The 21,098-nt window shown below is 40.3% G+C and overlaps 1 long non-coding RNA gene across 2 annotated transcripts in view; it reads right to left on the bottom strand.

Annotated features, from left to right (window-relative positions):
- LOC120089417 (uncharacterized) overlaps nt 1-20,511 on the bottom strand; it is a 37,671-nt gene extending 17,160 nt beyond the window's left edge. Inside the window, exons 1-4 of one of the 2 annotated variants that reach the window (XR_005485185.2) lie at nt 20,237-20,490; nt 20,055-20,152; nt 8,784-16,072; nt 1,859-7,661 (exon numbers count right to left, since the gene is read on the bottom strand). This is a non-coding gene — a long non-coding RNA (uncharacterized LOC120089417). Of the gene's footprint in view, nt 1-1,858; nt 7,662-8,783; nt 16,073-18,642; nt 20,153-20,236 lie in introns of those variants that run through there. The other variant, XR_016527385.1, reaches the window with a different exon arrangement.
- Between the last annotated feature and the right edge of the window lie 587 nt (nt 20,512-21,098).

Genomic DNA, 21,098 nt, shown 5'->3' with positions numbered 1-21,098 from the left:
TACCGACTTTATTTCAAACCTTGATTCGTCTAACGCTGGCCTCATGATTCCGGGAGAGAAATCATAAAGATTGGGCGACGCATAGTCCCGAATGGGTCTATTGCAATCATTCGCCAGAAGGATGGGGTTGGCCATTATATTGTTCACGTTTGTGGCCCTTACTTCCGGTTGCTCTGCCATTCTTGGGGTTCTGTCTTGATGTTCGCGGTTATCTCTTAGTCTGCGTCAAAATGTTCTCTCAATCTCCGGGTCATAGTTTGCCAGAGATTGAGAGTCTGCAAAGAAATCAGAAAAATTACCATTAGCACACTGATTAGTCGAAGTCCCCGGCAACGGTGTCAAAAACTTGATGTGTTATTTTATGAGGTGGAATAATGGATAAAATGCAGTGATGGAATTACATTGAGCACTCAAGTTTTCTCAGTGGAATCCAAGTGTAAACCCCACTGAATTTCCTGGTAAGTCCAGGGTCAAACTCAGGGACTTGGGAAAACGGTATGCGATGATAATTTCTCAGAAAGACTTTGCGGTAACCGATAACTCAATAATTATTTGGTTTGTTGTTTACGGTAATAAAAATAAACAAATGCAACGGAGTTTTGAAAAGAGTTGATAATATAGAAAATGCAATGAGTATGCGGTGAACGGGTTGAGAAGAGTTTCATCTAACACTTCCTAGGATGCGTTCATGCTATGTGATCATGCAACACACATACAATAGTAAACCATCTCTCGACGCGAATGCTACGACTTCTAATGCTAGAACACATGCGATATATGCGATAAGTCTATAGGACCTACACATAGGCCACTATTCTTATTTATGCAATGACAAAATGACACACACACAAATAAAGCGACCACATAATATCATACCTATCTCTAGAGTGCATGCAATGCAGGTTGACAAACAGAGCTTATCTCTAAGATTGTGATAAACAGGACCTACACATAGTCTGCGTCCTTTCCAAACACGCTCTTGAGGATCACCTAGCCTTGGTCTCGATATCTAACCTGTTAGATACGCAAATTTGTGATGCCTTTCAAGGACCATCTTAAATGATTGTGATGAAAAATAGAAAGAGAAGGAAAATAGGGCACACACAAGGATACATGGAAAATCCTAATACAGGGAGAAAAAAATCACGATATAGAGTTTTTCTTATTAAGATTTGATACATCAGATACATAGAGACTTCACATTTAAATAGAAAAAAGGGAAACCCTAAAGTACAGTGAAAAGACAAAAATGCCCCTAGAGCTAAAACCCTATTTTCAACACTCCCTTCAAGTTAGGCGTAGATATCAATAAGGTCCAACTTGCCAATACATGAGTCAAATATCTGTCTGGGAAGCCCTTTTGTAAGAACATCTGCAATCTGTTGACTAGAAGGAATATAGAGAATACAAGTATTGCCACTGTCAAGTCTCTCCTTAATGAAATGCCTATCAATATCCACATGCTTTATTTTGTCATGTTGTACTGGGTTGTTCGTGATACTTATTGCAGCTTTGTTATCATAGTAGAATTTCATTGGATCGTCATGACCTTGATTAAGATCACTTAGGACCTTTTCCAGCCAAATTTCCTCACATATCCACAGACTCATGGCCCTGTATTCAGCTTCGGCACTCCTGACAACAACTCCTTGTTTCTTACTTCTCCATGTAACAAGGTTACCCCACACGACGGTACTGAATGAACTTTTATTCAAGAGTATCTATGAATGGAAGTGAATCTTTCCAATTCATTGTGACAGAATTTCCACATATACATTCAAACATATAGATATGCATTGTAAAGCTAAATAACTAGCATGCTTAAATAATCAATAAATAAGATACCAAGAGATCATACCAGTTGAAGACTCTTCTTCATAGTAAATCTCACTTTCGCTGGAACGGCAAGCTATCATTCAGCAACACCCAATCGTCTACCACGAACAATCTCCACACGAACAGAAAGAAATGGGGACGATACAACCACTCAGAGCCCTCAGTATTCTTGGAGTGAGAATCCAAAGGGTGGGCTTTGTTCGGATTTGGTAGAGGGGAGGATGTAAAGAGATTGTATACAACGACCAAGCAAGTGGGAGAAAGACTCGTCTATCGTATAGACAAAATGTTTGATCTTTTAGGTGAAGTATACGATCATGTAGGAAAAGGTAAGTGATCGTCTAAATGATCGTGTAGGAAAAGCTAAGTGATCGTCTATACGATCATTTAGTAAAGCTCGGGCACTAAACGATCGTTTAGTGAAAGATAAGCGATTGTTTAGTACAACGCACGAGCGGGTGTAAGCGTTAAGCGATTGTTTAGCAGAAGGCGCGCGCGGGTGTAAGCATTAAGTGATCGTTTAGCACTATCGTATAGGCTCTGATTTTACTAAGCGATGACACACATAAATGCTATCTCTTATGCTTAACACACTGTGAGTTATTTAAGCGTCTCAAAGTGATTCTTATCTAACTCATCCGTTACGAAAACAGAAGAGATGTCGGTCAATTCCCATAACTGTCCAATTAATAAATAATAAATGTAATCTTATTATATTCATAATCTATGGCTTAATATCATATATTAACCATAGTAATTTTCCTCCACTAGATATAAATCATATTTATATCCAATTTCCTCCAAATTAATGTATCTCATACATAAAGTCAATTATATCATATATAATTAACTAGTTCAATTATATCATATATAATCGAATTCCCTCTTGTCAATTTGAACATTTCAAACTGACCAAAAAACTGATTCTCAACTTGTATACAAGCTATCGAGGGGATCTTATGAACCTATGGCTCGAAGCTCCAACAGTACGTGAATAACTGACTAAACTCTTTAGCCACGATATTTACTATCTGTTAACTGCCAAGCATTCCACTAAAGACCGATAGCTGAACTCTTCTTACCATAGATATATTTCAATGCCCATTGGATATTACCAAACATCAGTACAATGACCCTTCACAGATGCTCGTACGTATAGTTAGGCCAATTTACCATTTTGCCCCTGTAATTACATCTTACTCCTTAAGTACCACCAATCCCTCTAATTAACAATACAACATAGTCCTACTATGTGTGAACACCTCTCGGGCCAAGAGAAGGTGTGTGGCGCCACATCATTCAAGCCTCAGGATCACCCCTTAAGGGAGCAATCTATCTACTTACCCCTGCTTCGGCGAAAAAGTGAACTCTATCTTGTGAAGTTGAGTTTCCAGCTCTCAAATCAAACGAATCCCCAAGTGGTAGGTTTGAGTTGGCGCTCTGGCCACTCGCACCCATGTAAATCAAATGACCGCCCTCAATGGAAAGAGTTCCCAACTCACTCAGGATTGAGGTCACGTTACCTATGGTCATCCCAGTGAAGTGAAGTCTTTGTTATGAATGGAGTTATATAACGAGACATTAACACTTCGTGGTCAGATCTTATACAAACTCTTTGTATGGGATGCCCCCGCTCGCATGTCCCCTACACGTCACAACACTTGTAACTATTCCCAAACTGGGACGCCTCCGTAGTGTTACCAGGATAAGGTTTCCTTTATTCATATACTACAGACCATTTTGGTTATCACTTAAGACATGATCTACTTGTATGTCACTATATGCATGCTTAAGTTACATAAAGACAACCGGGGATTTTAAGTTTATTGGTTTGTGGTAAAGCAAATAAAACATTTAAATGTGCAAAGTCAAGAAGTGAAATAAATATCATATATTATAAATCACAAGTGTTCATACAAAATGTGTTTACAAACTACAGGACACGAAACTTTAGGGCACAAACCCCATCAGGTACAGTATCTAAAGGTCAACTTTCTATCTACCTTAAAGCCTGCCCAATCAGCATCCATGTATGCCTTGATGTGCCGTCTGTCGGACTTTCTGAACATCAACCCTTTGCCCGGAGAGGTTTTTAAATACCTCAAGATGTGCTCCACTGCTCTCATATGTTCTTCATAAGGAGACTGCATGAACTGACTAACTACACTGACCGCATACACAATATCTGGTCTGATATGGGAGAGATAGATTAGTTTCCCAACAAGCCACTGATATATTTCCTTGTTAACCACAACACTGTTACTCAAGTTACTGAGTTTAGCATTAACTTCCATAGAATTGTCCACTGGTTTACAGCCTGTCATACCTGTCTCCTTAAGTAAATCCAGAGTATATTTTTGTTGAGAAACCAAAATCCCTTCTTTCAACCGGGCCACTTCCATTTCGAGAAAGTACCTCAATTTTTTGAGATCCTTGATTTCAAATTCCTCAACCATTTTCCTCTTCAATCTGTCAATTCTGAAGCATCGTCACCTGAAATGACAATATCATCTACATACACAATCATAACTGCAATTTTCCCGGACTGATTTCTTTGTAAAGAGGGTGTGATCTGAGTGTCTCTGATTGTACCATTGTGACTTTACAAAGGTAGTGAATCTAACAAACCAAGCTCTCGGAGACTGTTTCAACCCATACGAGAACTTCTTCAGTTTACATAGTCGATGATTGAACTGTTTCTCGAACCCTGGAGGAGGACTCATGTAAACTTCTTCTTCTAATTCTCCATTAAGAAAGGCATTCTTCACATCAAACTGGTGGAGAGACCAGTCTTTATTAACCGCAACAGAGAGAAGAACACAATCTGTGTTTAACTTTGTTATTGGGGAGAAAGTCTTGGAGTAATCTATTCCTTTGCTACTGGGGACAAGGTCTGATTGAAGCCTCTGGCAACCAATCCGGCCTTGTACCTATCAATCGTTCCATCAGGCCTATATTTAATGGTGAACACCCACTTGCACCCAACTTCCTTGTGCCCCTTTGGAAGGGTAACCTGGTCTCAAGTGTTGTTTCTCTCAAGCGCCCCTATTTCCTCCATGAATACAGCTTTCCATTCGGGAATCTCTATCACTGCATGTATACTGCTCAATATAGTAACTGTGTCAATGCTCGTAGTAAGGGCTTTGAACACAGAAGACAAGTTGCTATAAGATTAGTAACTCTGTCGTGGATACTTTGTGCAAGATCTCGTACCTTTCCTTAAGGATATAGGAAGGTCAAGGGAGGCATCATGGTCTTTCTTTTCCTCTGACTCCCCACTGCATTTAGCCTCCTACTCATGTGTCTTATCTTCTAAGGGATCTCCTCCACCTTTAACAATGTTCTCTGCTGGAACAGGCTTTTCATAACTACCATCACTTGTATCAATCACATTCTCAGTACAGTCATTGGTGTTGTCATTTTCTTCTCTATCTTTACTCACATCATTTTCAACATAAATGTTACCATTATCAGGGATAAGATTACTAGTACCTAGAACTGACACCCGTTCTGACTTATGGACTAGAGCCGGAGAAGTAACAGGTGGCGTTATTTCCTTCCTAAGATTCCTCCTATAGTACGTGATCCATGGGACTTGTTCGATAGGCAGAATGGGTTTGTTGATACTTATGTCAGGAATAGGTTTAGGTAAGACTGACAGACTCGGACCCCAATTAATCTCTTCACTAGTACTCTCCCCCTGAAGAGGACTAATGGGAAAGAAGGGTTGATCTTCAAGGAAGGTCACATCTAAAGACAAAATATTTCTTGGAGGAAGGATGGTAACATTTATACCCACGTTGATGAAGAGGGTATCCCACAAAGACACATTTCTAAGCAAGGGAGGTAAACTTGGTTCAACTAGGACCATGGGTATGGACGAACATAACACACCCCAAAACCTGAAGCGAAACATCAAAGATAAGTCGGTTATCAAGATAGGACTCTTTGAAACAGTCTAAGGGGGTTTGGAATTTTAAGACCCAGGAAGGCATTCAGTTTATCAAATGAGCTGTTGTTAGAACAACATCTCCCCACAAATAGAACGGAAGAGAAGTTGACTACATAAGAGACCGAGCAACTTCGATAAGATGATGGTTTTTTCGTTTGGCTACTCCATTTTGTTGAAGAGTATACGCATACGAACTCTGATGGACAATTCCTTTAGAGACTAAGAATTCCCTAAAGGAATTATTAAAAAAACTCCCGACCATTGTCACTTTGAAGGATAACAATTTTTGCATTGAATGGGTTTCTACAGAACTGTAGAAATGTTTGAAAACTGACGTGGCTTCAGACTTATTAGTAAGAAGAAAAACCCAAGTTAGTCTAGTGTGGTCATTGATGCATGGTTAATGCGATGAAATAATGGTGTAGAATGCGATGGTGGAATATGTGTTGTGTATGCAAGTTTTCTCAGCAAGATCTAAGTATAAATCCTACTAAGTTGCCTGATAAGCTCAGGGTCGAACACAGGGACTAAGGAAATAGTATGCGATGGTAATTTTTGGTTACTTTGCGGTAACAAATAATTCAATGCGTTGGTTGGTTTGTTGTTTAAGGTAAAAGGTTTATGCAACGAAATTGAGAAAAGAGTTAATAATGCGAGAGATACAATGAGTATGTGGATGACTAGCGTTTCCTGAGATTGCGTTCAAGTTATGCGATCATGCTACACACATGCAACAACAGTTCATTTTCTAATGCAAATTCGATAGCTTCTAGTTTTAGGACGCATGCGATGTATTCGATGATGTCTATAGAGCTTATTCCTAAGTCTCTACTTCTTGCCTATACAATGATGAATGATGCACACAGGTACAAGATGACCACATACAATCATATCCTATCTCTAGGGTGCATGCGATGCGTTAATAGCAAACAGAACTTATTCCTAAGCTTCTATCTCTTGATTATGCGGTTCTAATCTGACTCTTCCGAGCCTAGATTCTAATCTGACTTTTCCAAGCCTAGATTCTATCTTTAGACTACCCTCTCGAGTATCTCTAAAGAACGAATGATGCATACATAATACAAGATGATCGCATAAAGTGAAGATCCCAGGTTATGCTAGCTAAGTGCTTCTCAACCCATTCGACAATTTAGCTACTCATGCGTAATGTAAAGAGAGTGGACAGATATAGAGATACAATTTCAATTTTATAAATAAGTTTAAAATATTAATGACAATGGAAGATAAGGATGGAGAGCCTGGTAGCAATGTCTTGCTTTCCAAGGCTTTTACACTGAGTTTTCTCTACCCTGCCCAAAAGATATTCTTGCTTCCGCAACAATTGGCCCTCTCTCTGTTTTCGACGCTTCTCGACACTCTTCCAAGTTAACCAAGACAATCTCTCAACGTATTCTCCCTTCACTCGCTTCCGCCTTCTAAGTATATGAAATTATGAACAAGGTTAACTATCGTCTATATGGTGAATTCTCCGAACAGAACGAACTAAACTCCTTAAACGAAGGTGGCCTTTAGTATTTATAAAGCTTCAGGGTGAAGAGCATTTTCTCTCGAATAATTTCACTGATGGGATGTCATTAATTCTCTGTCTAATGCGCTGAATATTTGTCACCGAAAAGTTGAGTGTACTTGCAACAGTATGTCATTAACGGCTTGTCAACTAATTTCATATTCGACCGTCATCAGCTTTCTATTCCATCGTGATTTATTAAGCTTTCACCTTGATGCGTCGGCTCTATGCGGCCACCTTCTTGAGCAGATTTTCGCGAACGCATAGCCTTGCGGTTGCAATCTCTTAATGTGCTCGGACGCTAATTTCCTTGGATCACAATTCCTCTTTGCGCCAACGCATTTTCTGCACAAAATATATAAGTTAGCTATTTTTAATGCAAAGGACGCATGTGATCACAATGTTATAAACTTAATGCTTTTGGACGCAACTTTATATATTTTTACCATCGCAATCTTTCATTATTTTATAACTTTGCACTGAAATAACATGCATTTCTGTCCGTTATCACACCCCTAAATTTAAAACAATGCTTGTCCTCAAGCATAAGCTAAAGATTTTCTCTAGAAAGTTGACCGCCTTCTTCTTTCCTAGATTTCTCAAGGATGCCTTATTCAAATCCTATCTATCGAAATCTCCTTAATTCTTATCAGGTCTCTTCTTAAAATATTTCAAAAATTAAGGGACCGCAAGTTTAACCTTCAAAAATACTTTCCTAATTTTCAGGGCATCGCATGATTTATTTCATATAAAAAACTTTCTACTGGGATATTTTCAAATGTTTTTTATCCTTGCGTATTTTAGATATTTTTTCTAAGACCTTGCGCTGATCCAAGTACCTAGCCTTTGTTTTGGCTTTCCCCCATGTGTGTCATGCGGACATCCAACTACGAGCAAGGCGTTCTTTCTCAGTCTAAACTCATGCCCATTTGGCAGTGGAGTTGCGATCATTTTATTAATGCGTTGATCACGATTTCTACCTTCGTTTTGGCTTGCCCCCACGTGTTTCATGCGGACATCTAACTACGAGTAGGATCCGATCGCAACGTTATGATTTTGTTTTTTGTAGAGCCTAAAAATAGCAAGGGTGAAAATGAATACCGCACCCCCAAATTTAAACGCAACAATGTCTTCATTGCTGAAAGATTGAAAGAAGTCATGCGATGCTCTTAGGAAATTACGTAAAAATTAGTTTGAAAGAAAGCTGGTGGACCACTAACTTCTAGAAATATTTCATGAGTTAACTGTCCTAAAATTAAGTTGACTCTAGTATATACGAAAAAATAGGGGCATGTGTTTCATCATTGAAATGATAATTGGCAAAGAGAAATAATGCGGTGACCTACTAGATTAATCAATGTGTAATGATTGCGCCGACTAAAGAGGATGCGATGATAAAATTATCAAAGTTAAAATGTGATACGAGAGAGCAAAATTTGGAATAACAAAGTCAAGGAAAGATATAACCCCCAAATTTGCTCTGTCACCCGCATTATTTATGAACACATCCTTCTTTGTGGCGAACTGCTCTCTTCGATTACAGTGGCGGAATAAGCTAGTTGCATCTTTCGTGCAGCTCCTCCACAATCGTTCACCACGATTGTTGCAAAGAAAACATTGAGATGGTCAAATAAAAAAATAAAAACAATTTTTTTTTTAAAGATGCAAAGACAAATATACAATAACAAATAAAAGGGTAATGAAAGTTCATGAATCATTGATAGGAAAAAGGATATTCCAAAAGACTTGTGCCCTTGATGAGGTTCTGTCGCATAACAACGCAGGGGCCACTCGATTTTTCTTCATTCAGGATTTCTCAGGTCTACAGAGGTCTTCTCCCGATGAAAATCACCTCCGCAATATATCTTGACTCTTTGCCCGTTAACCTTAAATGTGCCGGTCCCTTCCTCATTAGTCAGTTCGATCGCACCATGCGGGAATACTTCTTTGATTATAAAGGGTCCAGACTAGCATGACTTTAATTTTCCGGGAAAGAGCCATAGCTGCAAATTGAAAAGTAAGACCTTTTGTTCGACATGGAGATTCTTGCTTCCCTTGCCAACCTTTTTCGCGCTCTTTGTAAATTTTGGCATTCTCATAAGCTTTCGTTCTCCATTCATCAAGCTCAACCAACTGAAGTTTCCTTGCTTCCCTTGCCGCCTTCAAGTCGAAATTAAGCTTTTTAACCGCCCACATTGCTTTATGCTCTAACTCAAGTGGTAGATGACATGCCTTTCCGAACACCAGCGCATACGAGGACATGCCTATAGGTGTCTTCTAGGCGGTTCTGTATGCCCACGGGCATCGTCCAACTTCATTGCCCAATATTTTCGTGAAGGTTTTACCACCTTCTCTAATATCAGCTTGATTTCTCGGTTGGACACTTCAGCTTGACCATTTTTCTGTGGGTGCTATGCGGTGGCCACTTTATGAAGGATATTATATTTGAGCAGCAACTTGTTGACGATGTGATTAACAAAGTGGGAGCCTTCATTACTTATTATGGCACGTGGAGTGCCAAAACGAGTGAAGATATTTTTCTTCAAGAACTTGGAGACTGCCGCCGCATCGCTTGTGATGCACGATACCGCTTCTACCTATTTAGAAACGTAGTCGGCGGCTAACAGGATGTATTTGTGACCATTTGATGGTGGAAATGGTCCCATGAAGTCTAGGCCCCAGACAGTGATGTTCATGGGCATCGTATGCTTCCATGAAATGTTTCCCATGCGTTGTCACCGGTCGCATTTCATCGCATAGTCTCTTGCATCCTTGAATAATGTTGGCCAAAAATACCCACTCTGTAATACCTTTTCTGCTGTGCGTTGGCCTCCAAAGTGCCCTCCATATGGCGAGTCATGACATTGTGATAATATGCGTTGGTGAGCAGCATCTGGTATGCATAGATGCAAAATCTGGTCTGATCCCCTCTTATAGAGATTTGCCTCGTCCCAATAATATGATTTTCATTCATGTCTGAGCCACCTCTTTTGGTGGCTGTATAGTCTTCAGGAAATTGTTCGCACACCAGAAAATTGACCACGTCCCCATACCATGGTAAATCTTCAATTTTCAATAGTTGCTCGTCTGGGAAAGTTGTGTTCACCTTTGACTGGTTGTGGTCAACTTCTAGATTTTCTAATCTGGATAAATGGTCCACAATCTAGTTCACCGTCTCCTTGCGATCAATGATTTCCATATCGAATTCCTAGAGGAAGAGAACCCATCTAATCAATCTCGGTTTCGCATCTTTCTTTGTCATCAAATATTTTATTGCCGAATGGTCAGTGTGAATGAACACTTTAGTTTCCAACAAATAAGCTCTGAATTTTTCCAACGCAAATATCACTGCAAGCAATTCTTTTTCTGTGGTTTGTTTGAGCAGGATTCAAAGTTGTACTCGCATTTGCAATGGGGTGTAGCATTGTTTTCCTCTTTTGTGCCAGTACTGCTCCCATCGCATAACCGTTTGCATCTCACATTAATTTAAAGGGTTGTGTCCAATCCGGTGCGATCAACACAAGTGCGGTTGTTAATGCATTCTTCAGTATCATAAATGCGTTGCGGCATTGATCATCAAAGTCAAACTTTCTTTCTACCTCCAACAATGCACTAAGTGGTTGTGCAATCTTTGAAAAGTCTTTCACAAAGCAACTATAAAAGCTAGCATGTCCCAAGAAGCTCCTGATAGCTTTCACATTTGCTGGAGGTGGAAGCTTTTCAATCGCCTCAATCTTTGCCTTGTCCACCTTCAGCCCATCCTTGGAGACTTTGTGTCCCAGCATAATACCTTCCTTCACCATGAAGTGACATTTCTCCCAATTAAGCACGAGGTTCGTCTCTTCACATATTTTCAATATCTTCTCTAAATTGTTGAAACAGACTTCGTATGTTTGCCCATACACCGAGAAGTAGTCCATGAAAATTGAGAAGTCTTCCATGAAAATTTCTACAGAGTCTTCAAGATATTCCGAAAAGATGACCATCATACACCTTTGGAAAGTGTTCGGCGCATTGCATAGGCGAAACAGCATGCGTCGAAACACAAATGTTTCATAAGGGCAGGTGAATGTGGTTTTCTCTTGATCTTCGGGAGCAATCATGATTTGGTTATAACCGGCATATCCATCCAAGAAGTAGTAGAAATCATTTCCAACTAGGCTGTCTAGCATTTGATCGATAAAAGGCAAAGGGAAATGATCCTTCTTTGTTACCGCATTTAGTTTGCGGTAGTCCATGCAAATCTGCCATCCAGTGATGGTCTTCATTGGTATTAGTTTATTATTTGCATTGGGGATTACCGTCATCCCTCCTTTCTTCGGCACACATTGCTCGAGGCTGACTCATGTGCCATAGGCTATTGGATAGATAATGCCCACGTCCAACCACTTGATTATTTCCTTCTTCACGACCTCCTTCTTCGTAGGGTTGAGTCTGCGTTGATGTTCGATCGATCTTTTGTGATTGTCCTCGAGATGAATTCTATGCATGCAGTATGTGAGGCTGATTCCTCTAATGTCTGCTAACGTCCAGCCAATTGCTTTTATATACTTTCTCATGACGCTTAGCAGTGCAACCTCTTGATCTTCATTAAGTTCAGAGGAAATTATTACAGGTAGCATTTCATTCTGCCCCAGAAATACATACTTCAGGTGGTTTGAGAGGGTTTTCACCTCTATTGTTGGTGGTTGTTCCAAGGATGGCTTTGTTGTTTTTCTTTCTTCACTCGCTGTCGGCTTGTCTTCTTTAGGTGCAACTTCTTTGGTCGTTTTTTTTGTCATTATGTTGCAGACTACTATGGATGCATTCGCATCCTTATCTTCATTTTCATCTTCAGGCTTTTCTTCTTCATTCAAACTTGGTTCATCATCGGATTCATTGAGGTCTTCTTCTTCAGGATATTTCATGGCTCGGATAATATCAAACCTGAGCTTCTTTCCATTCACGCTCAGTGTGATCTCTCCCTTGTACACATCAATCCGAGCACGACTAGTGGATAAAAATGGTCGTCCCAGAATGATGGGTACATCTTTGTCTGCTTCATAGTTCAGGATGATGAAGTCGGCTAGTAATATAAATTTGTCAATCATAACTAGAACATCCAAAACCTTCCCTTCTAGATGCACAAGGGATCTACCAGCTAATTAGAGAGTCACCGTCGTGGGTGCCAACTGCCTCGCATTCAGCTGCTTGAAAATTGATAGGGCAATCAATTTGATGCTGGCTCCGAGATCGCAAAGCGCTTGACCAATGTATGACCCTCCAATAGAGTAGGGTATGGTGAAACTTCCAGGGTCACGCATTTTCGGTGGAATTATAGATTTTGAACTTTGCGTCAATGCCACCGTTGCGAACATACCAGTGCTTCTCTTCTTTGTCACCATGTTCTTCAGAAACTTCGCATACGTGGGCATCTGTTCAAACGCCTCAGTGAACGAAATGTTAATATGCAACTGTTTCAGCAAGTCCATGAAGCGTTGATACCATACCTCATCATTTTTCTTTTTTTTTGAGTCTCTGGGGGAATGGTGGCAGTTGTATGTTCACGGTTCCCTGTTCTTTCGACTTCGAGGTGGACGCAATCTTCGGTTCCATCGCCTTCTTTTCTTCTGTTTCTTCCTGAGTCAAAGGGATCTGAGGTTCCATTGCAATTGGAGCGGTGCGACTAGGCTTCTTCTTCTCCTCCGCCATAGTCTTTCCACTCCGCAACGTCACAACTTGACATTACTATTTTCCCGTACCCCCGAGTTGCGCGGGAGCTCTGTTGAACTCGGCAATGCCCCCTACGGTCTATTCTTGAGTTCACCACAATCTGTCCTATCTGAATTTCCAGATTGCGGATAGACGTCCCTTGGTTCTGAAGAATTGTTTCATTCATTTCAATATATTGCTTCAGTAAACCCTCCAAAGATGAAGATTGTGGCGCCTGTGAACTGCTGGCTTGATTTTATGTTTGACTATTGGTTCGTAGGAAAAATCCTGGTGGCCCTTCTTTTTGTGCCACTGATTGAAAATTCTGTTGTTGATTTTTCCATGCGAAGTTAGGGTGGTTCCTCCACTCGGGGTTGTACATATTGAAAAATGGATTATTTTTCACGAAATAGACTGACTGTGGGTTCCTCGGGCATTCCTCCATTGGATGGCCTTCACCGCAGTAGTACAACTTGTGGTCGTCTGTTTGATTGCATTGACTTGCCCACTATGCGTTCCTGGGCTACTGATTGCAATTACTTGTATCAAATTCATCATCGCAGTCATTTGGTTTTGAAGGGATGTGATGGCCCCATTATTTGCGTACTGTCTTTGATACTTAATCTTTGATCACTTTCCCTCCAATCTTCATGATTTTTAGAAATGCGATCAAGTATATTCTTGTCCTCATCGTAAGTTTTATCAAGCAGACCTCCAGCTACTGCCGCATTGGCAGCCGTCTGCGATGCAGGATTCAGTCCGTGGTAGAAAATTCCATCTGTAAGCAATCTGGTAAGCCGTTATGCGGGCAATTCTCTTAAACCTCGCTCAAGCGTCACTGAGCGATTCGTCAATATCTTGTTCTAAATTGGTGATCAACTTCCTTCTTCTGGCATTCTTCGTCGGGGGGAAGTACTTCTTCATGAACTTTTCAACTACTTGTTCCCATGATGTAATCTCCCCTGGTTTGAGAGAATAAGCCCATTTTCGTGCTTGGTCACACAACGAAAACAGGAACAATGTTAATCAAACCTCCTCAGCGGAGATGTTTGAGAACACAAACGTGTTGCAGATCTCAATGAAACTCCGGAGGTAGGCGTGTGGATCCTCGCCATGCCTACTGCCAAACTGTCCGGAAATTTGAATCATTTGCAGCATCACCAGTTTCATTTCGAACCTCAATCCGTCAAGAGCTGGTCTCATGATTCCTGGTGAGAAATCATAGAGGTTGGGCGACGCATAGTCCCGGATGGGCCTACTGCGATCATTCCCCAATAGAATGGGATACGCCATGATATTATTTTCATTTGGTGCTCCATTTTCTGGTTGCTCCGCCATGTTTGGATCTTTCTCTTGTTGTTGTTGTTAGCGGCTATCTCCTTTTCTTCTTTGGAAAGTTCTCTCAATCTCTGGGTTGTAAATGGGCTCAGGATTTTTTCCTTTGCTCATACGACGTCCGCTTCTTCCCTTACCTAAGGAGAAGAAGTGCACAGAGATGGAGAGTCTACAAAGAAAATCAAAAAATTACCGTGAGCACAATGTATTGTCGTAGTCCCGACAACGGCACCAAAAACTTGATGCATGGTTAATGCGATGAAATAATGGTGTAGAATGTGATGGTGGAATATGCGTTGTGCATGCAATTTATCTCAGCAAGATCCAAGTATAAATCCTACTGAGTTGCCTGGTAAGCCCAGAGTCGAACACAGGGACTAAGGAAATAGTATGCGATGGTAATTTTTGGTTACTTTGCGGTAACAAATAATTCAATACGTTGGTTGGTTTGTTGTTTAAGGTAAAAAGTTTATACGGCGGAATTGAGAAAAGAGTTAATAATGCGAGAGATACAATGGAGTATGCGGAGGAACGGGTTGAGAAGGTCTTTAGTAAGCGTTTCCTGAGATTGCATTCAAGCTATGCGATCATGCTACACACATGCTACAATAGTTTATTTTCCAATGCAAATGCGATAGCTTCTAGTTTTAGGACACATGTGATGTATACAATGATGTCTATAGAGCTTATTCCTAAGTCACTACTTCTTGCCTATGCGATGATGAATGATGCACACAGGTACAAGATGACCGCATACAATCATATCCTATCTCTAGAGTGCATGCAATGCATTAATAGCAAACATAACTTATTCCTAAGTTTCTATCTCTTGATTATATGGTTATAATCTGACTCTCCTGAGCCTAGATTCTATCCTTAGACTACCCTCACGAGTATCTTTAAAGGACGATTGACGCATACATAATACAAGATGATCGCATAAAGTGAAGATCCCAGGTTATGCTAGCTAAGTGCTTCTCAACCCATTCGACAGTTTAGCTACTCATGCGTAATGTAAAGAGAATGGACAGATATAGAGATGAAATTTCCATTTTATAAATAAGTTCATAATACAAAATGACAATGGAAGATAAGGGTGGAGAGCCTGGTAGCAATGTCTTGCTTCCCAAGGCTTTTACGCTGAGTTTTCTCTACTCTGCCCAAAAGATTTTCTTGCTTCCGCAAGAGTTGGCCCTCTCTATGTTTTCGACGCTTCCCTGCACTCTTCCAAGTTGACCAGGACGATCTCTCGGTGTATTCTCCCTTCACTTGCTTCCGCCTTCTAAGTATATGAAAACTATGAACAAGGCTAACTATCGTCTATATGGTGAATTCTCCGAATAGAACGAACTGAACTCCTTAAACGAAGGTGGCCTTCAGTATTTATAGAGCTTCAGGGTGAAGAGCTTTTTCTCTCAAATGATTGCACTGATGGAATGTCATTAATTCTCTATCTGATGCGCTGAATATTTGTCACCAAAAAGTTGAGTGTACTTGCTATAGTATGTCGTTAACAGTTTGTAAACTAATTTCGGATTCGATCGTCATCAGCTTCCTGTCCCATCATGATTTATTAATCTTTCACCTTGATGCGTTGGCTCTATGCAACCACCTTCTTGAGCAGATTTTCGTGAACGAATATGATCGCATAGCCTTGCAGTCGCAATCTCTTGATGCACTTGGACGTTAATTTCCTTGGATCGCAATTTCGCTTTGCGCCAACACATTTTCTGCATAAAATATATAAGTTAGCTGTTTTTAATGCGATGGACGCATGCGATCGCAATGTTATAAACTTAATGCTTTTGGACGTAATTTTATATATTTTTATCGTCGCAATCCTTCATTATTTTATAACTTTGCGCTGTAATAACGCACATTTCTGCTCGTTATCAGTCATCAATGAAAGTTACAAACACTGTTTGCCAGTGGCGGTAGTAATAGGTGACGGACACCAAACATCGCTATGAAAGAGGGTGAATGGTTTGGAAGGCTTATAAAGCTGAGGTTTTAGCGAGACACAAGGTTGTTTAACTTGGATACACACATCACAATTCAAGTTAGAAAGATTAACATTGCGAAACAGATGAGGAAACAAATATTTCATATAATGCAAACTAGGATGTCCAAAACGATAGTGCCATAATATATAATCAGTTTCAGAGGTAGAAAAACAAGATGAAAGTAAACTAGTCCTATCACATATCCTAGATGAAGCATCTTCAGTAAAGAAATACAGCCTCCCATCATTTCGGGCAGTGCCAATCGTCGTCCCTGAGTTTAGGTCCTAAAAAACAACAGCATTAGGTGAGAAAGTAACTCGACATCTTAAATCCTTTGTAATCTTGCTAACAGATAATAGATTATAAGAAATTTTAGGCACATGCAGTACATCTTGAAGAACCAAACCCTCAAAGGGTGACAAACGGCCTTTCCCGGCCACAGGGACAAATGACCCATCAGCGATTCTGATCCTTTCATTCCCAGCACTTGGATTATATGAAAGAAACTATCGAAAGAGCCAGTTAAGTGGTATGTAGCCCTTAAATCTAGAATCCACGACTTGCTACCAGTTATACTAACAAGACAAAAAGATTGAAGAGTACTTGATTGAGCTATCACACTTACACCCACTGTATTAAAGTTACTCTGATTGGTTTCCTGATTCTGAGGATGAGGACCTCTGGTTGCCGATTCACCTGCCAGTGCTCGTCCAGAACTTGACTGACATCGTTTACCATTATGTGGACGACCATGCAGCTTCCAGCATTGGTTTTTAGTGTGCCAAGTTTTTTTACAATGTTCACATACCAGAGTTGGCTTGCCATATTTCTTATCATTGACAGGACCTGACGCTTTAAATGCAAAAGAATCAATTGGCGAAACCAATGTATTATTCATAGCACTGGACCTTTCTTCCTCAAGGCGAACTTCAGAGTAAACTTCCATCAGGGATGTTATTGGACGAGTTCCCAGTATCCGACTCCGTACCGCATCAAACTTAGAATTCAGCCCTGCCAGAAAGTCAGAAACTCGATCAGTCTCCTCAGACTTGTAATGTAAGACTCCCCCACATGGACAATTTCATACCATCTATTGACATAGGTCTATTTCCTGCCAGATAAAAGAGCTTGTTGAAGTACGCTGTAATGTCCATTGTTCCCTGCTTGTATTCATGGACTTGTTTGCATAAAGTATAGAGTCGGGAAGCATTCTATCATTTGCAGTACAACTAAGAATAGATAGAAGTAAAAGTCTTCTCCCTTCCATATACGTTCTTGAGGGTCACCAAGTCTCGGTTTCGGTATCTCGCCCGTTAGATATCCGAATTTATGACGACCCTCGAGGGCCATTTTATGGATTGAGACCAAGAAAAGTAATTATGACCATTTAATTTCTCCCCTACAATAAAGCTAGCAGAATTTCCTATTGCCCTAGAAAATAAATTTTTTTTGTAGATAAGGAAAGAAAAGAGGTTACCAGACTTCCTAAGTTAGCTGGTAGACTGGAGGGGAGTTCTGATCGGGCATTAGAGGTAGCTCCAAGAACTTCTCCAAGGGTAGCCATCTATTGCTGAACTAACTCATTCTGCTGTTTAATCTAGAGTTGAAGTTGAGCGAACTATTCTTAGATATAGTCAAGTTTCTGTTCCGGATATGACGAAGACGATTCACCCATCTCCAATTTTCCACCCATGAGAATTCCTTGGCTGAAACCGCTACCCACACTTGGCTAGAAAGGAGGCATCGTGGCTGGAATAGAGAAAACTGCAGGTGCGGCTAGGCAAGGAACACGACTCAGGTCTAAAAGTTCGCGGCCGGTTGGAATGGCAGCACTGAAGCTGAACGGCTGGATCTATGTGCAGACATCTGCACTAGAACTGAGCGACAGCTAAGGACGATCAGATGTCTGCACTCGACTGGAGTCAGTCCAGAAGGCTTCAAATCGGTGGGCGCCGGACAGATTACTTCTGTCTTCGATCGGCTGGCTACTGCTCGTGGAAGGACCGACGCGAAGCTGCGATCCACCCATCCTTTGGCTTCCGATCATCTAGCACGTCATAGCTTTTGTAGCCACCGTCTGGTGGTTGCTCCAATCAGCTGATAAAGATGAGGTAAGACCGTCTGGAAGTATCATTCTATGGTTGTTTGTACGATAGCTGCAATATCCGTGGTTGTGGTGCGAGATGAAACTTTTGATTCTCTTGTTTCATTTACCTGAATGGTGGCAAGTTTCATCTCTTTGCTCTGATACCATGATGAAAAATAAAAAGAGAAGGAAAATGGGGGACACACAGGGATACGTGGAAAATCCTAATATAGGGAGAAAAAACCACGATATAGAGTTTTTCTTATTAAGATTTGATACACCAGATACATAGAGGCTACACGTTTAAATAGAAAAAAGGGAAACCTAGAGTACAGTGAAAAGACAAAAATGCCCCTAGAGCTAAAACCCTATTTTCAACCGATTGAGACTAGGAAAAGTAATTCTGATTATTCAGTTTTTCTCCTATAATACATTCTGCAGAGTTTCCCACAGACCCAGAAAAAATATTCGTTGTAGGTAAAGCAGGGAAAGCATTTACCGAATTTTCTGAGTACATCGGAATATATGAAGATAATTATGGATTCACCGAGTTCGGTTAGAGGTTTGTGGACATCTTGAGGGCTACCCTGAGTGCTGCAATTTGTTGTTGAAGACTATTAAATTGCAGTTGAACCATTATTGGGGAAAGACCCACTAAATTAGTAGCATCAAGGTTGGTCGGAGTAGGCTGCACATGGCTGGTTGTCATCGAACCAGTTGGTTGATGCCCACTGTTGAATGACGATGACTCCCCCAACTCAGCAACGCACCACCAATCACCATGTCCATTTGATTAAAATGGCCAGATTTTGGTAGATTAAGGCTAGGAATCGACAGCTGCCCAATGGTCGTTACGAGCAGATCCAACGCTGTGGAGGTCGATCTCGCAGCGGCTAGAGCGGCCTAGGGAACCGACTGATGCGACTGGTGCAAATGGCTGAGACGGTCAGCTACGGAGCCGGCTCGGTCAGATCCAACTAGCGCGACAGAATTGGCTGGTGTGATAGGAATGGTTGCTACAAACTGAAGCATATCAGATCGGCATTGCCCATCAGTAGCTGCTATTGCGACGGTGTCGTTTGACCAAGGTGTGTTGGCAGTTGGAAGGTCTGCTGCGTCATCTGACCTAGAAAAAATGAAAAAGTTGTCCTGAGGTAACGATCAACTATCACCTGTATAGTAGATGCGTGGATGTCCTCAGCAGTGGCTCCACTCGTTTCAGCGACTAAATCGTTGGCTCTTTCTGTCGATATAGGCTGAGAGCCTTGCAATAGGTTTTTGTCAACGACGGGTAGGATTTCTTCACCATGCTCTAAAACCATATTGAAATAGAAAAGGGAAGAAAGGGAAAAGGCACAGTTTATGTGGAAAACCCTAGGTCAGGGAGAAAAAACCACAATATAGGAGTTCTTATTAATTTCACACATTTATAAGGTACAACGGAGCCAAATAAATAACTAAGGCACACACTAAAAATAGCAGAGAATAACAAACAACTAAAATGTGCTTAGGGAAAAATACACCACTTTCAACAACATTTAATTGGATCATAAGATCAATAATAAAATAAATCAGGGGATCATTAATGATAAACAAGGGAGAAACACAAAAGGTTCAACATACCCATGCCGTACAAGTTAAATTATTGACTGGAGGAAGAAGATTTGGCCATTGTAGTGCTGTCTGATGAACCCTAGAAGTGTTATGTAGTGGTCGATGACCTGTGTATGAAATGAAGAGATAATTAAGGGAGAAAGGCTTGAAAATAGAGAGAAAGATGAACTGAGAAAGGAAAGAAAAAAGACCAAGAACTCATCAATGAAGATCTTAGGCGAATGGTAGTCATTTTGTTGTGCAGTGGTCGGTGGTCGACGGAGAGGAAAAGAGACATCGAGAGAGGGAAAGGGGTTTTTTTTTATACTTTGATTTTGTGGAAGAACAAAATTTTTGGCAGATGCAATTATGAGGTGAAACCGAAGAAAGTAGAAGAAAGGAAGATATTGTTGGAGATAAGAAGTCAAATTTTTGGAGGGATGTCTGAAAATAATCTCGTGAGAAAGGGAAATAAAAATTTAGGAAATAGGAAGAAGATAAGCACCAAATCACAATTTTATTTCCGTTTAGCACTAGTTTTTTTTTTTTAGCGCAACTTTATTTTTATTTTTCAGCGGTAATAGATCCAATTCTATAAATGGATGCTATAAAAAGTCATATTTGTTGTAGTGCTGCTAGGTTATCTAATATCACTATAAGAATTTTCACTTTTTCCCAAGCAAAAAAATGTCATGTAAAGTCGGGACAAGTTATGCCGACGCATTTTTCTGCGTCGGTATAATCATCGTCATATCCATATCAGGAGAAGTACCTTCTAAAGAAAATTTTTTTGGTCGGCATAAATACACTTCTGTCGACGCAATATATTATGTTGATATATGCGTTTTCCCAACAAACTATATGTTGCGTCGACAGAAGCATACTTCTAAATAACAACAATTCTTAGTTCAATAGACATATTTCTGCCGAAATTTATTTGTGTCGGCATAAGTTGTTTACAATTTTATATATAATTTGTAATAGTTAAATAACCAAAATTTTATTTCCCTAATACTTAATTGTGCACAAACAAAATTTAATCTTCAAACAAATCAATTAGGGATAAATATAATA

Source organism: Benincasa hispida, chromosome 1 (assembly GCF_027475165.1).
Source record: "Benincasa hispida cultivar pf3 chromosome 1, pf3_genome.v1.1, whole genome shotgun sequence".
In the NCBI taxonomy this organism is placed as follows: Eukaryota; Viridiplantae; Streptophyta; class Magnoliopsida; order Cucurbitales; family Cucurbitaceae; genus Benincasa; species Benincasa hispida.
This window is presented reverse-complemented; position numbering and strand designations above follow the sequence as displayed.